The sequence below is a fragment of the Delphinapterus leucas genome, chromosome 2 (genome assembly GCF_059928025.1).
Source record: "Delphinapterus leucas isolate spDelLeu-1000000601 "Yukka" chromosome 2, BTC_Dleu_Yukka2, whole genome shotgun sequence".
In the NCBI taxonomy this organism is placed as follows: Eukaryota; Metazoa; Chordata; class Mammalia; order Artiodactyla; family Monodontidae; genus Delphinapterus; species Delphinapterus leucas.
The window spans coordinates 99,333,774-99,349,108 of NC_143130.1; the positions used below are offsets into that span (position 1 = coordinate 99,333,774).

Below are 15,335 nucleotides of genomic sequence, written 5' to 3' on the forward strand. Positions count from 1 at the left end.
TGGCCCTTGGCATCAGATGGTTTCCTTGTGCTAATTTTGTAGATAGCAACTTTTGCGCAACATTTTCAGGGTTAAACCAAGGAAAGCATAAAATATATGTATTTTTTAGAGCTCCATTTATATTGCAGTCATTTCTCCGTGCTTCTCTTACGGCAGCAGGAACCCCAGATTGGCCTCTAGCCTTCCTCAAAATTTTCTCTGACCTGTTTCTTAACAACTGGAAGCTACCAGTAAACACTCAACTCACTACTTCCTCCTAGTTCAAGTTCAGTGTGAAGTTCAGATCTGATGTCTTTAGAGCAGGTTTCCAAGTCAGTCCATTGTCATCTTTCATGCCCAGCTAAAAGTTAATTTTTTTTAATTTTAAAGATTTCATTTAGCTTACAGATTTGAACAGTTCATTAGCCCCAGTAGGAAAGGAATGAAAACTTTATCTCGGGATAATTCGCCTGGGCTCTCTAGGAAAACCACCTGCAGTGCAGGATGTGAGGGAAAAGTTGACCCACAGCGCCATCTCCTGGTCTGTCTTATGCATTACACTGAGAGTGAGAGGCGTCAGGGAATGGCTGAGTACCTCTAAGAGTGACTTTCCGGACATTAAAGTACATCGAGCCAACAGTGGTGTCGGTGAACAATCCCCAAAATATGGAAGTGTGAGCATGGCCTTCTCAGAAATCCCCAGGACATTGATTGGTGCAAGTATTAAAAATAACCAATGTGGTGTACACTCAGATACGCTAAAAGCGGGCAAGAACATACAAGTGTTAAAAAGGAAAATGAAAAAAGCCTATGTAACAATGTGAGAAAACTTCCAGGAAGATACTAACAGGAGGATAAAAGTAGAGTATCAGTTATGATCACAAGCATATAAAACGAAAGGAATGAGGAAAAGTGGGATGTATAAAGATGGCAACAAATGGTTGATTGATTTTTCTAGTGTCACTTAATATTATGTGTTGTATGCGCGACCTCACTTTGTGATGGTGTATCATACTCACAGGAGACGTTCTCCCATATGGACAAAAACCAAGTGCAACCAACTCACACACGGTGACCACTATCAACCTTGCCCAACAAACCATTCTTTTTCTCTCCTAAATCAGCTGTAGATCATGTGTGTAAGGACCCGTGAAACTGGAATCATGGGAGAGCATTAATCCAGTATCACTAATCACCAGGAATTTAACATGCCAATCACACAGTCCCTACAACAGTCACTTCCAAACCTGGCTTATACAGAAAACCTCGGAGAGCTTTTTAAAAATAAATTTCTCATCCTTATTCCCAGATCTGCTGCAACAGAAACTCTCGGTCCGGAACTCAAGAAATGGCAGGTTCAAAATGCTGCCCAGGTGATTCTAAAAGTAACCAGCTCACAAGTTCACAATTGTGACCCCTGGAGGGTCACAGCTGTATCTGATTGAGAAGGGAACACAGACTCGATAAAATCCCTGCCTTGTCAGTCCTGCGCTGCTTTCAAGAGACGTAGCTTCAGCTCCAGATCGTCAAAGGTAAGCGCGCTTTACTACAAAAGTTTGCTAATATTTAACTGAGCTTCTTTGGGGCAGACTATTTTCAAATGAAGAAGTAGCGCAACTTGTATATAATCTATGACTGCTTTCTTCCCAAATCTTTTCTCTATGAACTGTGAAAGTTAAGATCATTTTAATATTCACCAAAATCTAAGTCCAGGAGGAAAAATGTCTTGGATGTTGGGGAGTGGGGTGCACAGTTACCCAAGAAGGAAACCCTTCTGGTCCAAGAACTGTCTGGGTGACTGTGGAACGTTAGCTGTGGCAATGAGCTAGTGGCGCAAGGCTGGCGGTTGGAAGGTTCATTAAATGCGCTTGGGGCAAATATGGAGTGAATTAATAAATGCCAGAACTAAGATGGGCATTGAAAGGAGGCATGTTTTCTTCAAAGTGGCCCATGAATCCCACTTCCAAGAAAAGGCCACCCTGTATCCCCTCATCAGAATTCGCCTGTCACACGTTTTGAGTTTATCCCACTCTCACATCCCTCATCAGAGCCCACATATCACAGTATTGGAGTCGATCGGGTGGTGTGTGTTCTAATTCCCCATCTGACAGATTCCAGTCTGCCCAGAGGACAGACCTGCATTCTCACCTTTTCATACCCTGATGCACCTAGAATAGTACTTTGCCCACAATGGAAACTCGTAAATAGTGACCCATTTGGTTAAGGAGCAGGGGGTGTCGCCACCGCCTGCGATGAGAACGAGCACTTTGTTTAAAATAGAAACTGCAATTCCTCAGGATAGAGATCACAAAAGAGAATAGACAGCCTCAACAGGGATGTCAAGTGCACTCAAAGAATCCTTTTGGCCCTGACATCTTTGTTGTGACCGAGGGAGGAATGTGAGCCCAGAATGGTCTCCGCAGAAATACCGTCTCAAGTGGGCAGGAAGCAGAGCAGGAATTATAGGACTTGAAGAAACCTCTAGATTTCCCACCATATCCCGGAAATCTCACAACTAACCCTTCTGACAGTGAAAAAGAAAAGGCTGTTTGTAGATGCAGGGGGGTGTGGGGGGGCGCTCTGTGAGTTTCCCAGGGAGCAGAGTGGGATAGACTTTAAAACAGGTACTGAAGGGTTTCCCTGGTGGCGCAGTGGTTGAGAGTCCGCCTGCCGATGCAGGGGACACGGGTTCGTGCCCCGGTCCGGGAGGATCCCACATGCCGCAGAGCGGCTGGGCCCGTGAGCCATGGCCGCTGAGCCTGCGCGTCCAGAGCCTGTGCTCCGCAACGGGAGAGGCCCCAACAATGAGAGGCCCGCGTACCTCACAACAAACAAACAACAAAAAAAAACAGGTACTGAAGATCATGGCCTCCTGAAAGCTAAAGTGTTTTGACAGTCAGAGAAGCTCAGGGACAGGGGTCTGTTGAATGATCTACTAAAACCTTCTCCAGTTCTGCTCTTGTTCACGCTGGTGGGGGAGGACAAGGGGAGGAGGAAGTCTACTACAAACAGGAAGTACAGAAGGGGCCGAACAGAAAGAAGCTTTATAACCAGAAATATCATTGTTGTTTTTCCTATCAGTGAAAACATTTGAGTAGCTTACGTGTGTACCAGTAGTCAGTTTCACAGAACACTATTTGTATTTTATTCCATTTCTCTCCAGAGTCTCTGCTAAGCTATGAGACATTGACTTTAGTCCCGTTAATCAATCTACAAGCACGTGCTCTAAGTCATTAGTTTCAGAATGAGCTCATTTATTATAAATTCATACTACAGGTATGCTCCTCCCCACATTAAGCAAACCTGATGTATATAAAAATATGTATTTACACTAGCCATAAATTAGGGAGAGGTAGCCCTGTTTATAAAATAATTATTCACTGTAAAAGAGGATTTATCACAGCTCCTTTCAAATTGTGAGTTTATGATACAATTTGAAAGCAGCTTTTGGTGATTAAGAGCACATGCTCTGGAGTCTGACAGCTGGCTTCAATGTGAGCTCTGCGCATTTCTCGCTGTGTGACTTTGGGCAAGTGAGACAACGTCTCTTAGCTTCAGTATCTTCATTTGTAAAAAAAAAAAAAAGATATGATACAGTTCTTGGCACTGTGCCCGGCCCTCCTCTGCTGTAGAAAGTGTGGCACAGCACTGTCAGGGCCGGGGTTGGGGGGGGCACCTGGACTAGGTAGAAAATTTGACGCTAAAGAGAAATTTATTTTCTCCAGAAAGAACACAACATATGTACGTCTTTTGGAAAAGCAAATAGATGTTATCCCTTTGGGAGCTGCAGGAAGAAATCACAATTGCTATTATTTAGATACATACCTTTCCATTTTATCTCAACCTTACTTTCTCTGATATCAAATCGATGACAAGATCTTCCCATTCCCACCCAACTCAGAATCAATCCTACCCAGCTCACAGGAGAAGGAAGTTTCCACAGCAGGGAAACCATAGCAGTCACATTTCTAATTAGTTGCTGAGTTTCTTCCCATCCGGAATGAAGAACGGTAGATGGCGGGTCAATAGATGATAGAGTTGGTTGACAGCTGGGTAAGGAATTTCTCCTCAAACAATCAATGCTGAATGATAATTGCATCTAATTTCTGTGCATAGAAAAGTCATGCTTTCTGATCTTACACTTGTTAGCAGTAAACTTATGGTTGAAAAATCAACGATCATAAAAAATATTCTTTTCATTGAAATGAGGCCAGTTTAAAGCTAACTGTAAAGATGAATTTAGCAAAAACTCAAAGCAAATGAAATGCTGGTTCAGAAAATATTCTTACGTTTTGACTTGTCTGGGTCTAATAGAGTTTAAAAATAATGATCCAAATAATGCGAAGTGTTTTCTTATATATAATTGTGGGTAGAGTTCAAAATAAATAACTACACAGATTTTCTGAATAGTCTAGGAGTTGTTACAGGTGCAGGGTCAATTTCTTGATTGGAAATGTTGGTATTTTGTTCACCATGGGGTTTTTGGTTTTTTTTTGCATTAATTTTGATTTGTTTAAAAAACATTTCATTAAAATCTTTTTTGTGGTTACTGAGGGTTTTGGGGACCCTTTAAATTTTGTGTCCAGGGTAATTAAATGCCTTACTTGTCTCACCTGGCCCTGTTGGGGAAATGTGCGCCACATCCTTAGAGGAGCTGCGGTCACATGGCAAAGGGCAAGGATATCAGGAAAGATGAAGAATCAGAGCTAGTAATGCAATCAAACGCCACAGTTAGTTTTGACCATTTTTGTACTTTATTAATGGGAATTGTACAATGTGTATTCTGGCTTCTTTGTTAATGTTTGTGAAATGCATCCGTAGGGTTATGTGTACTTGTAAATCATTCATTCTTGTTGCTAAATAGAATTCCACATTGCAAAGACATCACAATGTTGATGGGCATTTGAATAGTCACAGTCTAGAGCTATTATGAACAGTGCTGCTTTGAATGATGTAGTATAAATTTTTATTAAATATCTATGCATTTTTGTTTGGGCACATACCTGGGAATGGAATTGCTGGATCAGAAGGTGCGTGTATGTTCATTTTTAGTAGATACTGCTAGTTTTCTAATGATTCCTTTATTTAGCTTTATTAAGTCTTTATCTGGTAATATAAGGCTTGCAGTTTGTTCTTCTTTTTCAAGATAGTCTTGGCTATCCTTGGCCCCTTGCATTTCTAAATGAAATTTAGAAGTAGCTCGTCCATTTGCACCAAAAACAAAAAAACCAAAAAAAATACCTGATAGGATTTTTATTGGGTTTGTTTTAAATCTATAAACTAAAAGTGGGGAGAATTGACATCTTTACAACATGCTTCCACGTCGTCTTAAATTTCTAAATTTCTCAGTGTCTCATACTTTTGTCTACTTTGAAAAAAAATAGGTAGCCAATAAATACATAAAATAGGCAGTCAACAAATGCACTGTTGGCACAAGGCTTTAGGCTGAATTATATTTTTCAGCCACACTACTCATCCTACCAACACCTGAACTCGCCCTTCTCTTCCACCCCTCTGGGCCTTGCATGTGCCCTTCCTTCAGTCGGGTGGAATCCCTTCCTGCCTCTATCCCTCCTACCTGACAAAATCGAATATTCCTTGATGACTCAACTCAAATTCCACTGCTCTGTAGAGTTAGTAGATCTTCCTTGTGGTCTCCCACTGCATTCTCCTTCACCTGGTTTTAAGTCGCCACAGTGTATTGTGATGAGCTGCTTCAGTGCCCACTAGACTTCTGGGTGCTGACCACAGCCACCCACCCCAGCACTTGGTAGATGTGTATTGGATTACTGGGGGGGGAAAAAAAGTTATTCCTTTTGCTGTTGTTGAGTTGTTTGTTTTAGGTGGTTTGTTGGCTGGTTTGCTTGTTTTGTCTTTGTGGGACTTCATTTGGGCTTAAGTTTAGTCAAAGAAAAAATGTTGTATCTTAGTTTGGCCCTCTGGTCAAAACCTGTCAATCTGATTTTTGTTTCACGAATCATTTTGATTTGAAAATATTCATATACACTCAACCTCTTTCCAATAAGGCTTTAAAACAGATACATTGCTTGGTCTGATTCACTCCACAGCTTCTAGGTTAGTTTAAAAGAAAACTATTAACTACATTTTTTTCAGATACCAGTCACAGGAGAGCTCATGGCAAGGCAGTCACACCTCCAGTGACCACTAGGTGGCAGCTTCACTCTCAATATGACCAGCGTGACAGAGTCTTGCACTGTCCAAGTAGTCTGGGGGTGCAGAATGAACCATGGGATGAAACTTGCTTAACTAGGCCTGTTGGTGGAAAAATAAAGGCCAAAAATCATCCCTGAAGAAAATGGAGTTACGGGGAATACAGCATGTGGAAAATGGAAAGGAATGCCATTAGATATTGTTTCACTGAAAGGTTAGCAAAAACTAAATTGACCACATCCAAAAATTAGTGAGAAAGATGTACAATCCCAGAGACAGGTAAGACAGTGTTGGAAGGCAAAGGAGTCTCTTGTTGGCCCTCCCCTGATGGAGCCCAGTCCCTTGGGGTAAGGGAGGGGAGATAGGGTAAGGGTACTCGCTGGTAGGACTGAGCCCCTGGTAATGTTCGTAAATTCCCCTGTTTAGAGCCTTTAGACATCACTGGATGGGACTCTATCCAACTGTTTTTGGTTGAGTCTGTTGTCAGCCCTGAGATTATGTGCAGCCCATGCCAAAACTTTGCTCTGTGTTTGAGGAGTGGGGGCAGAGGACATGTATCAATCACCTATTCGGTACAAGCAACTTCGTGGATTTTATTTTCTGTAATCCTTACAACTTTATATGAATCAGGTAATCGTTATCCCATTTTACAGATAAGAAAGCTGAATTTCAGAGCAAGTATATATCTCATCCAAAACCACAGAGTGAGAGGTTGGGGATTGAAACCCAGCACTCTGACTGTTACCATAAGCCCAGGCTGATTCCCAAGAAACCTTCCTCTCCTGGGAGCGATGAGAGCATCTCCCTCCTCAGATTGCTGTGGGATGAAGGGAGATGGTGCTCATAGAGAGCCTAGCACCATGTCTGGGGCACAGTCAGCACCAGTAAACGGAGGTCACCAGAGGCACAAGCTCCTTCCTCATCAAGGCCCTCCAAGCTGGAAGCTGCAGCCATTTTCCCTGGACCCCAGAAAAGACAGCGGCCTGGAGACAGACCTCACTATTTCGCCCGTGTTGATCTCACCTAAAAGTGACGTTCTCACCACCCAAAGAGGAACCTCTCGGAGGTCCTGCTGGAGGGGAACTGGGCCAGGGGGCAGTGACTGACCTGGAATAACTGCCCTCAGTTGTCTGTAACCCAAGACTGGCCGGTTCCCCTCTTTTGGGTAACCACAAAAGGAACCTTGAGGGGCTCTGTTTAGTCTTTGTAGTTCTGACTCTAAGTTTGATAAGAGTCTTTACAGGCCCAAAGTGTAAATCAGAGCCAGGGCTTGTCTCCACAGAAACCTAAGGAGGCTCCTAGAACAGCAAGTCCAGGCATTTCACGGGTCCATCCCCACAGGCCACCATGGACCTGAGGAAACTGACTGAATAATGAGCTCAGAGGAGACTGAAGGCTGAAAGTCTCAACCATCTTCTATCAGGACTGGACTTCTTTTATACCACAAATTCCTTCTGGCCTAGAATAGGGAAACTGAGGCCCATAGGAAGCAAGGCCTTGAGACCTTAGATGGGCCTGAGGAGACAGAGGCCGTGGGCAGCTGTCCTGCTGACGTTAAGACACCACAAAGAACCTGAGAAATCAAATTACTCATTCTTTCTCTGCTCCCAACCCCACAAAGACTGCTCAAAAGGAAGACACTCGAGGCTAGACCAAACTGCTAGATTCAGGGCTTCCCTGGTGGCACAGTCGTTGAGAGTCCGCCTGCCGATGCAGGGGACACGGGTTCGTGCCCCGCTCCGGGAAGATCCCACATGCCGCGGAGCGGCTGGGCCCGTGAGCCATGGCCGCTGAGCCTGCACGTGTCCGGAGCCTGTGCTCCGCAACGGGAGAGGCCACGGCAGTGAGAGGCCCGCGTACCACAAAAAAAAAAAAAAAAAAAAAAAAACCTGCTAGATTCAGGGCTTCCCTGGTGGCGCAGTGGTTGAGAGTCCGCCTGCCGATGCAGGGGACACGGGTTCGTGCCCCGGTCTGGGAAGATCCCACATGCCGCGGAGCGGCTGGGCCCGTGAGCCATGGCCGCTGAACCTGCACGTGTCCGGAGCCTGTGCCCCGCAACGGGAGAGGCCACGGCAGTGAGAGGCCCGCGTACCACAAAAAAAAAAAAAAAAAAAACCTGCTAGATTCAGAGGGCACTGCCCCAGCTGTGAGTTAATAACCACTGGGGATTACAGGCTATGTGAACAGGAACAGCTTCTCTACTTTTCTCCCTGCCGGAGTGTGAGCTGGACAAGAGGTTAAGGAGGAGAGGGAGAGAAAGGTTTGAAAGAAGAGCTAGTAGGAAGGGGCCTGTAGCTTCTCCCCTGCCATCCTCATCACCACCACCACCACCACCAACAGCAGCCCTCAGGCCCTGTCCCAAGTGGGGTGGGGGGAAGGGAGGAAATAAGCAGGACTCCCCACAAAGCATCTAAGAGGAGAGATCGTACGTTTCCCCCCACCACCACCCCAGCTAGAATTCCCTAAGCAGCAGCCACAAGAGACACATCTGCCGCTGGGTCATGAGGAGGGAGAAGGTGGGGAGAGGGCAAGGTGTGGTCAGGTGGGAGGTCATTTCCGGGCTTCCCTGGAGTGAAGTGTAATGGAGGAGAGCCGTGAGTTTGCTCGGACACAGCGTGATCTGGAGGCCTTAGCTACAAACTGAGACAACTTGCCAGCCCCGGGAGGACCCTTGAAGGAAAGAACAGGCGCATGGGGGCTGTGTGAGGGCCATCAGCCTGGAGTAAGGGGCCAGGGGCTGCCTCTGGGAAGCAGCAGAGAGTACGAGAAGCAGTAGGAGGTCCTAAGTGCTTCCTGAAGAGGCCAGCCTCTAGCAACATCTCTCCCAGGGGCCAGGCGGGTGGCGATGCCAGCAACAGTACCAGCAGAGAAGTAAACTCAGATGTGCCAAGAAAGGTACAGGACCAGAAGGAGGGATGCCCTCCCTACCACCGGCACATGGCCAGCCGTGCACAGGGACTTCTCTAACACTGGCTGCTCCCAAGGAAATTGGGGTGCCAAAGGCAAGAAAATTATATTCATTCATAAAACACATTCCACTCTGTAGCCATTCGTATGAGTTTTCTGTTGCTGCTATAACAAATTACCATAACGTAAACAGCTTAAAGCACAAACATATTATGTCATAGTTCTGTGGGCCGGAAGTCCTACGAGGCTCCCGGGGGGTTAAAATCGAGCCATCAGCAGGGCTGTTCCTTTGTGGAGGCTCTAAGGGAGAGTCCATTTCTTTACTTATTCGGGTGTTGGCAGTTCCATGGGGTTGTGAGACTGAGGTCCCCATTTCCTTGCTGGCTGTCAGCTGGGGTCACCCTTAGCTCCTAGAGGGCTCTCTGTTCATTCACGTGGCCCCAGACATCTCAGAACCAATGGGGCGTCAAGTCTTTCTCACATTACCCTCTCCTTGACCTTCTTCCACACTCGCAATTCTCTCTCTCGGCATACCCAGGAAAGGTTGTCTGCGTTTAAGGACTCCTGTGATTAGAATGGGCCCACTCGATCGTCCAGGATAATCTCTCCATCTCAAGGTCCACAGCGCTAATCACACCTGCAAAACCCCTTTTTTGCCAAGTCAGGTAACATATTTGCAGGTCATGGGGAGTAGGATATGAATGTCTTTGGGTAGCCATTATGCTGCCTACCATACCATTATATATTCAACAAGATTTGATTTAGTGCCTTAATGGGCCAGGCACAGTGCTAGGTGCTGGTTTCAGATGCCAGCATCAGGGGCTTCAGGCTAGGGAGAAAGCTGAGCTGGGGGCAGCACAGGGGGACATCTGTCTGCGGCACCTCAGGGGGCACCATTTACATAAAATGCAATAAGAACTGTACCCCTACCCCTACCCCATTCACCTCCTTGGCTCCCGGGCCCTCGCCCCTGAATCATGCAGGCTGCAGCCTGGTCTGGAGTTTGCTGGAGGTCTCTGGAGAGGGTCATTTCAATTCTCTGGGAAGCTGAGGAGCTCGCCAAAGGACTGAGATGGAGGAACCCACTAGATCCAGGTTCGGCCACAACAGAAAGAACGACAAGTCCCGAGAGCCTTGGACACAGGCCTGGTTGCTGCTCCTGTCCTTTAGCCCATTTCCAGACCTGGTTCACAGTCCCCCGAGGGACTAGAGTGGGAAATGCCCTCTAGGGTCCTCTAGGGCCCCTTGTAACTTCATAGCATAAAAGAGACATGTGGAGAGGGCAGAAAAAAGGTTGGTTTCTCACTTATTGAAGCCCGTTCCGGCTGAGGCTCCCTGGCCTATATTTTACAGCCCCTGAGCTCGTGGGAGCCACCAACTTGCTGGGTTTTTCTCAACCACATCATGGTGAGTCAGCACAGTGGTTAGTTCTCAGCTGGGAGGCCACAGCCCCCAGCAGAGCCCCAGGTGGAGTGGCCCCCGATCAGCCCATCCCCGTGGTCCTGCCGCTGTGTTCCTTCCAGGCCGGAAGGGGCCTCCCCGGGCTAGCTGGCCCCCTGGGGGCACACCTGAGCAGCCGTGCATCCAGCTGGGTGCAGGGCTTCCAAAGCCACAGTATGAAAGGTGAAGGTGACAGATAAACCAGAAAAGAAGTCTTCAGCCGGCTCCAAGAAGCACAGGCTGGCATTTGGCCAATAGCACCTCAGGCTCTTTGCTTCCGGCCAAACTGGAGATGGGAGGGAGTTGGTAGGGCGTTCTGCCGTCCTCTCTGCTCTAGAATTCACATGTGGGAGCCAGGCCCTGACAGCTAGCATCCTGCAGGTAGAGTCCACCTCACGTCCCCACATTCTGGCCAACCAGGCTTCCAGTGGCAGGAATGGCTACCAGGAAGGGGTGTTCAGTACCTCTCATTTAAAAGACTCTTCATACCACAAAACCCAAAATGCCAGTGGTGGTCACTTCTGCCCCTACTACTTAAAACCTGCTGGCAGGGGAGACCTTTAGGGGGTGATGCCTTCACAAACGTAACATTCCTCGTTTTATCTTTTCCGCACCCCTCTTCAGGGCTAAGTCACTGGCGATTGCCCTGAGTGATACAAAACCAGCTGGTAGCAGGGAGGAAACCTGTCAGCGATTACTACTCCAGATGACACCTCTGTGGCCTGGAAGACAAGTCTTACTCTAAAGAGCCCCTACCCCACCCCAGTCCTGAATTACTCTATAGCAGCTCTTGCAGGGTACGTATGCCCCTGGGTTTCTGTTTAAGGACATTGGCCTCCAGCTAAGCCTGGGAGAAAGCTTTCCTCTCGCTTCTTCCCTCCCGCAAAAAGCACCATTACAAGGACCAGAATAATCAGTGTCTCTCATCACATGCACACTGAACTTTAAGAACCAAGTATGACAGAGAACTTGGCTGCTGCTTTATTACCGGAAGGAACAAGGTTATTTGACTCCCTGCTGTCTCTGATTGGTGATTACTGATAGACGTAGCTTCTACTTAGTGAAGACACATAATTTCCTTCTTGTTCCTGATCTACTTTTAGTGAAACGTCCCTGGAAAACGCTGCACCTCCTTGAGATATGCAATGCGTGGGCACATGTCCTACCAACTCCCCACATTTCAGCTTCAGTGGGGTCGTAAAGTTCATCTATCCGACAAGCTCTTACCTAAAAGGGATTGTAGCCCCCCACCAGAACAGGAGATCCTCGCCCCCCGTGGTTTTGTGCCACCTGAAAAGTGCCAACGTCATCTCAACCGCCCGACTTTTGGGAAGTGGGGCAGATCCTGTCTCCCTTCTCAGAGTGGTTAACCCAGGTCACAGACCCAGTCTCTTTACCAGGAACGTAGCCTAATTGTCTTGAGCAGAAAGTCAGTAGCAAAAGGAAAGTCAAGTGCTGCAGAAGATCTCCAGCTCAGGAGAGGACTCATTGGCTAAGAGTGTCTGCAATGTCGTGCACCATCCAGGCAGGTACAGGACGTGCTGTCCCACCAGCTCTTGTCACCTGAGGATGGAAGATGGCTCTCGGAGCACAGGGGGAAAGTCCCCTGTATTGTCATGGGGATAGAGAGATTCGTATATAAAGCATTTCAGAAAACAATAGATTTATAATGAACTAGAGCCAGGGTGCCACGAAAAGGCAGCTAGGGCAGGTAGTTAGGCAACACTCTCACGGGGGGAGCCTCACGTGCTCTGGGAAGACAGGGCTCTGGTCATAAAACATCTGGCAGATTTCTCAACTGTCCCATCACCTTCTGGGAACCTTTAACACAGGTGTCCATTCATGTCCTGAGATTAAGTCCCACGTGTGTGCTTGGAAGGAGATAGGAGCCTGGCCCCTCTAACTCCAGCCCACCAGCCTTCTTGCTGTTCCTTCCACATCCCAAGTCTGCTTCCACCTCGGAGGCCTTTCCTGCCGTTCGCTCTGTCTGGAACATTCCTCCCCCGGCTCCCTGCATGGCTGGGTCGCTCCGATGCTTCAGGCCTCAGCTCTACCATCTCCCCTCAGAGAGGCCTTCCCTGACACCCTCTCTGAAGTAGCCCAGCCACCCCAAGGCTTTGCTATCCCACCGCCGTCTCTCATATTCTTCTTATCACTGTCTGACATTAAATCTGATCTGGTTTGCTTATTTGCTGCCTCGTGTCACCCTACAGGAGTGTGAGCTCCATGGAAGCAGGGCTGTTGTCCATCTTGTTCACTGATGCGTTCCCAGGCCCTCAGATGGTGCCTGACACATAGCTGGCAGCCAACAGACATTTGTTGCAGGAATGTCAAAAGTCATATTCAGATGAATGTGTGGGATGGTCTGGGCATCCATCCCCACAGGAGTAGGACTTGAGGGAGAGAGCAATGTCAGGGACTCCGAGGGGTACCCCTGAGTGGACCAGGACTCTGGCATAGAGGGAGGGACCAGGTGGCTGGGTGCCCTAAGGAATGGCCACTCCAGAACAAACATAAGGCTGTGTTAAGTCATTCCCACCCCACGGAAGAAGAGCCCTGAAGTGTAAAATGACTAGGGCCCTCCAAGCCTGGGCTGGAGACCCTTTGGCAAGATCTTATTTCCAGAGAGCTTCCACTAAGACTTCTGGAAACAAAGACACAGCACCTTCAGAACATCCTCAAGTCAGGAAACTCAAGAGAGCACCCCAAGTGTGAGAAGTAACTCTTAGGGAGTACAGTTTAAGGGGGCCACAAACACTGCTTGGAACTGCCCTCTCACTGGACTTTCTGTTTAAGGGAGTTAATAAAGGTTGAGTTGGGTTTTTCATTCCTTGCAGCTGAGAGCATCCTAGGTGATACCATCCTACAGAAAGTGGCAGAGTGGAGGCAAGTCAAATCTAACGCTAAGGCAGCCAATATAAGCCAAGAGTCAGGAGAGGCCGAGGGACGACGGGGAGGTTATTTGGATCAGGTCACTGGATTTCTAAACAGTTTGCCACTGACGCAAGGTAGTTCGCTAAAGTTAGGATGTATCTTTCTGATGTATTTCTTTTTCTTGTTCATCAGAATCCCTGTCCGAAAATGAAGACTATTATCTGGTTAACTGCCAGCTTCTGGTGTAAAAGAATAAATAAAATTGGAAAGAAAGGCCAGGTTTGAAGTTTGGAAAATTCTTGAAATTCATAGCTAAAATAAGAAATCTGGACTGTCTTGGAGTTTGGTTAATATCTAGTAAATCTACTCATGTAGCCCATAATCTCAGTGACTAATGAGTCTAACCAGGTGTTCAACTGAATTGAGTCTCCAGTAATTTTTCCATTCAGGGCACCCAAGTTAAACATTAGAAAGGCCCCTTTACTATTTGGTCACTATAAAATAAAGCTCCAGTGAAAAGCGGTCGCCAGATATACCAGTGCTTCTGCGGTGGTTCTTGGACCCTGTCCCTACAGGCAGCGTAAGGAGGGGGGCTTGTTTCCGCTCACCTGCGGAGTTGAGATGGCTAGAAATTTCCACAGCAGTACTAAGCAACTGCCCGAAAGGTGATAGGAACAGGGAGCATCTGATCAGGTAGTTTCAGCATCTGACAAGAGAAGAGAGTCGAGGCGAGTGTCTGCCTGATGGAGCTAATCGCCTTAGGTTACTGCAGAGCATAAGACTTGGTGGCGCAGAAAGAGTAACAAAACTACAGAAGGTGTAATTTGGAGGCTCTGTCCAGAGCAGTGATGAGCACATTCTATACAGGTGCTATAAATGCTCTGAAGCTCTGATGCTCAGGGACAAGGGTGTCTGGAGCGGGAACGACGCCTGCGCTCGTGTTCAGGCTCCCGAGGGGACAGAGCTCTTTGGTCTGCAGTTACCAGTCCACTCTTCTCGACTTTAGAACACATCCACTTGGTGCGTGCTATTTTCTCACACATAATTCTCCCGCAGTGGTTTCACATGGACATTCACATGAGTAAAATACCATAGTCCCCCATTATCCATGGTTTCACTTTCTGCAGTTTCAGCTACCCGTGGTCAACCACAGTCCAAAAATATTAAATGGAAAGTTTCAGGAATAAACAACTCGTAAGTTTTCAACTGTGCAACATTCTGAGTAGCGTGATGAAATCTTGTGCCACCCTCCTCAGTCCTGCCAGGGATGTCAGCGCATCCCGCCCATTAGTGACATGGTAGCTGCCTGCGTTATCTGACTGTCCTGGTATCATGGGGCTTGTGTTCAAGTCACCCTTATTTTGCTTAATAACAGCCCCAAAATGCAAGATGAGTGATGCTGGCAATTCGGATAAGCCAGAGAGAAGCCATAAAGTGCATCCTTTAAGAGAAAAGTTGAAAGTCCTTGGTTTAATAAGGAAAGAAAAAAAAAGTCATATGCTAGGGTTGATCTGCAGTAAGAATGAATCTTCTATCCATAAAGTTGTGAAGAAGGAAAAAGAAATTCGTGCTAGTTTTGCTGTCGCACCTCAGACTGCAAAAATTACAGCCACGGTGTGTGATAAGTGCTTAGTTAAGATGGAAAAGGTGTTAACGTTTGTACAGTAAGGTATTTAGAGACCACGTTCACGTAACTTTTATTACAGTATTTTGTTTTAATTGTATTTTATTATTGTTGTTAATCTCCTACTGTGCCTAATTTATAGATTAAACTTTATCATAGGTATGCGTATAGGGTTTGGTGCTATGCATGGTTTCAGGCATCCACTGGGGGTCTTGGAACATATCCCTGTGGATAAGGGGAGGCTGCTGCATGCTTTTTACACTCTGCTGGGTGTTGAAGTTGCTGCCTGATGGAAAGTCTTACAGCCTCCCCTTGCAGTGGCTTTCCCTAATATGGGGTT

General features: G+C 46.9%; 1 long non-coding RNA gene across 1 annotated transcript in view; it reads left to right on the forward strand.

Annotated features, from left to right (window-relative positions):
• The window catches only part of LOC149750222 (uncharacterized), a 64,186-nt gene extending 61,204 nt beyond the window's left edge, over nt 1-2,982 (forward strand). The window contains exon 2 of the long non-coding RNA XR_016392131.1: nt 1,289-2,982. This is a non-coding gene — a long non-coding RNA (uncharacterized LOC149750222). The remainder of the gene's footprint in view (nt 1-1,288) is intronic.
• The last annotated feature ends 12,353 nt before the right edge of the window (nt 2,983-15,335 follow it).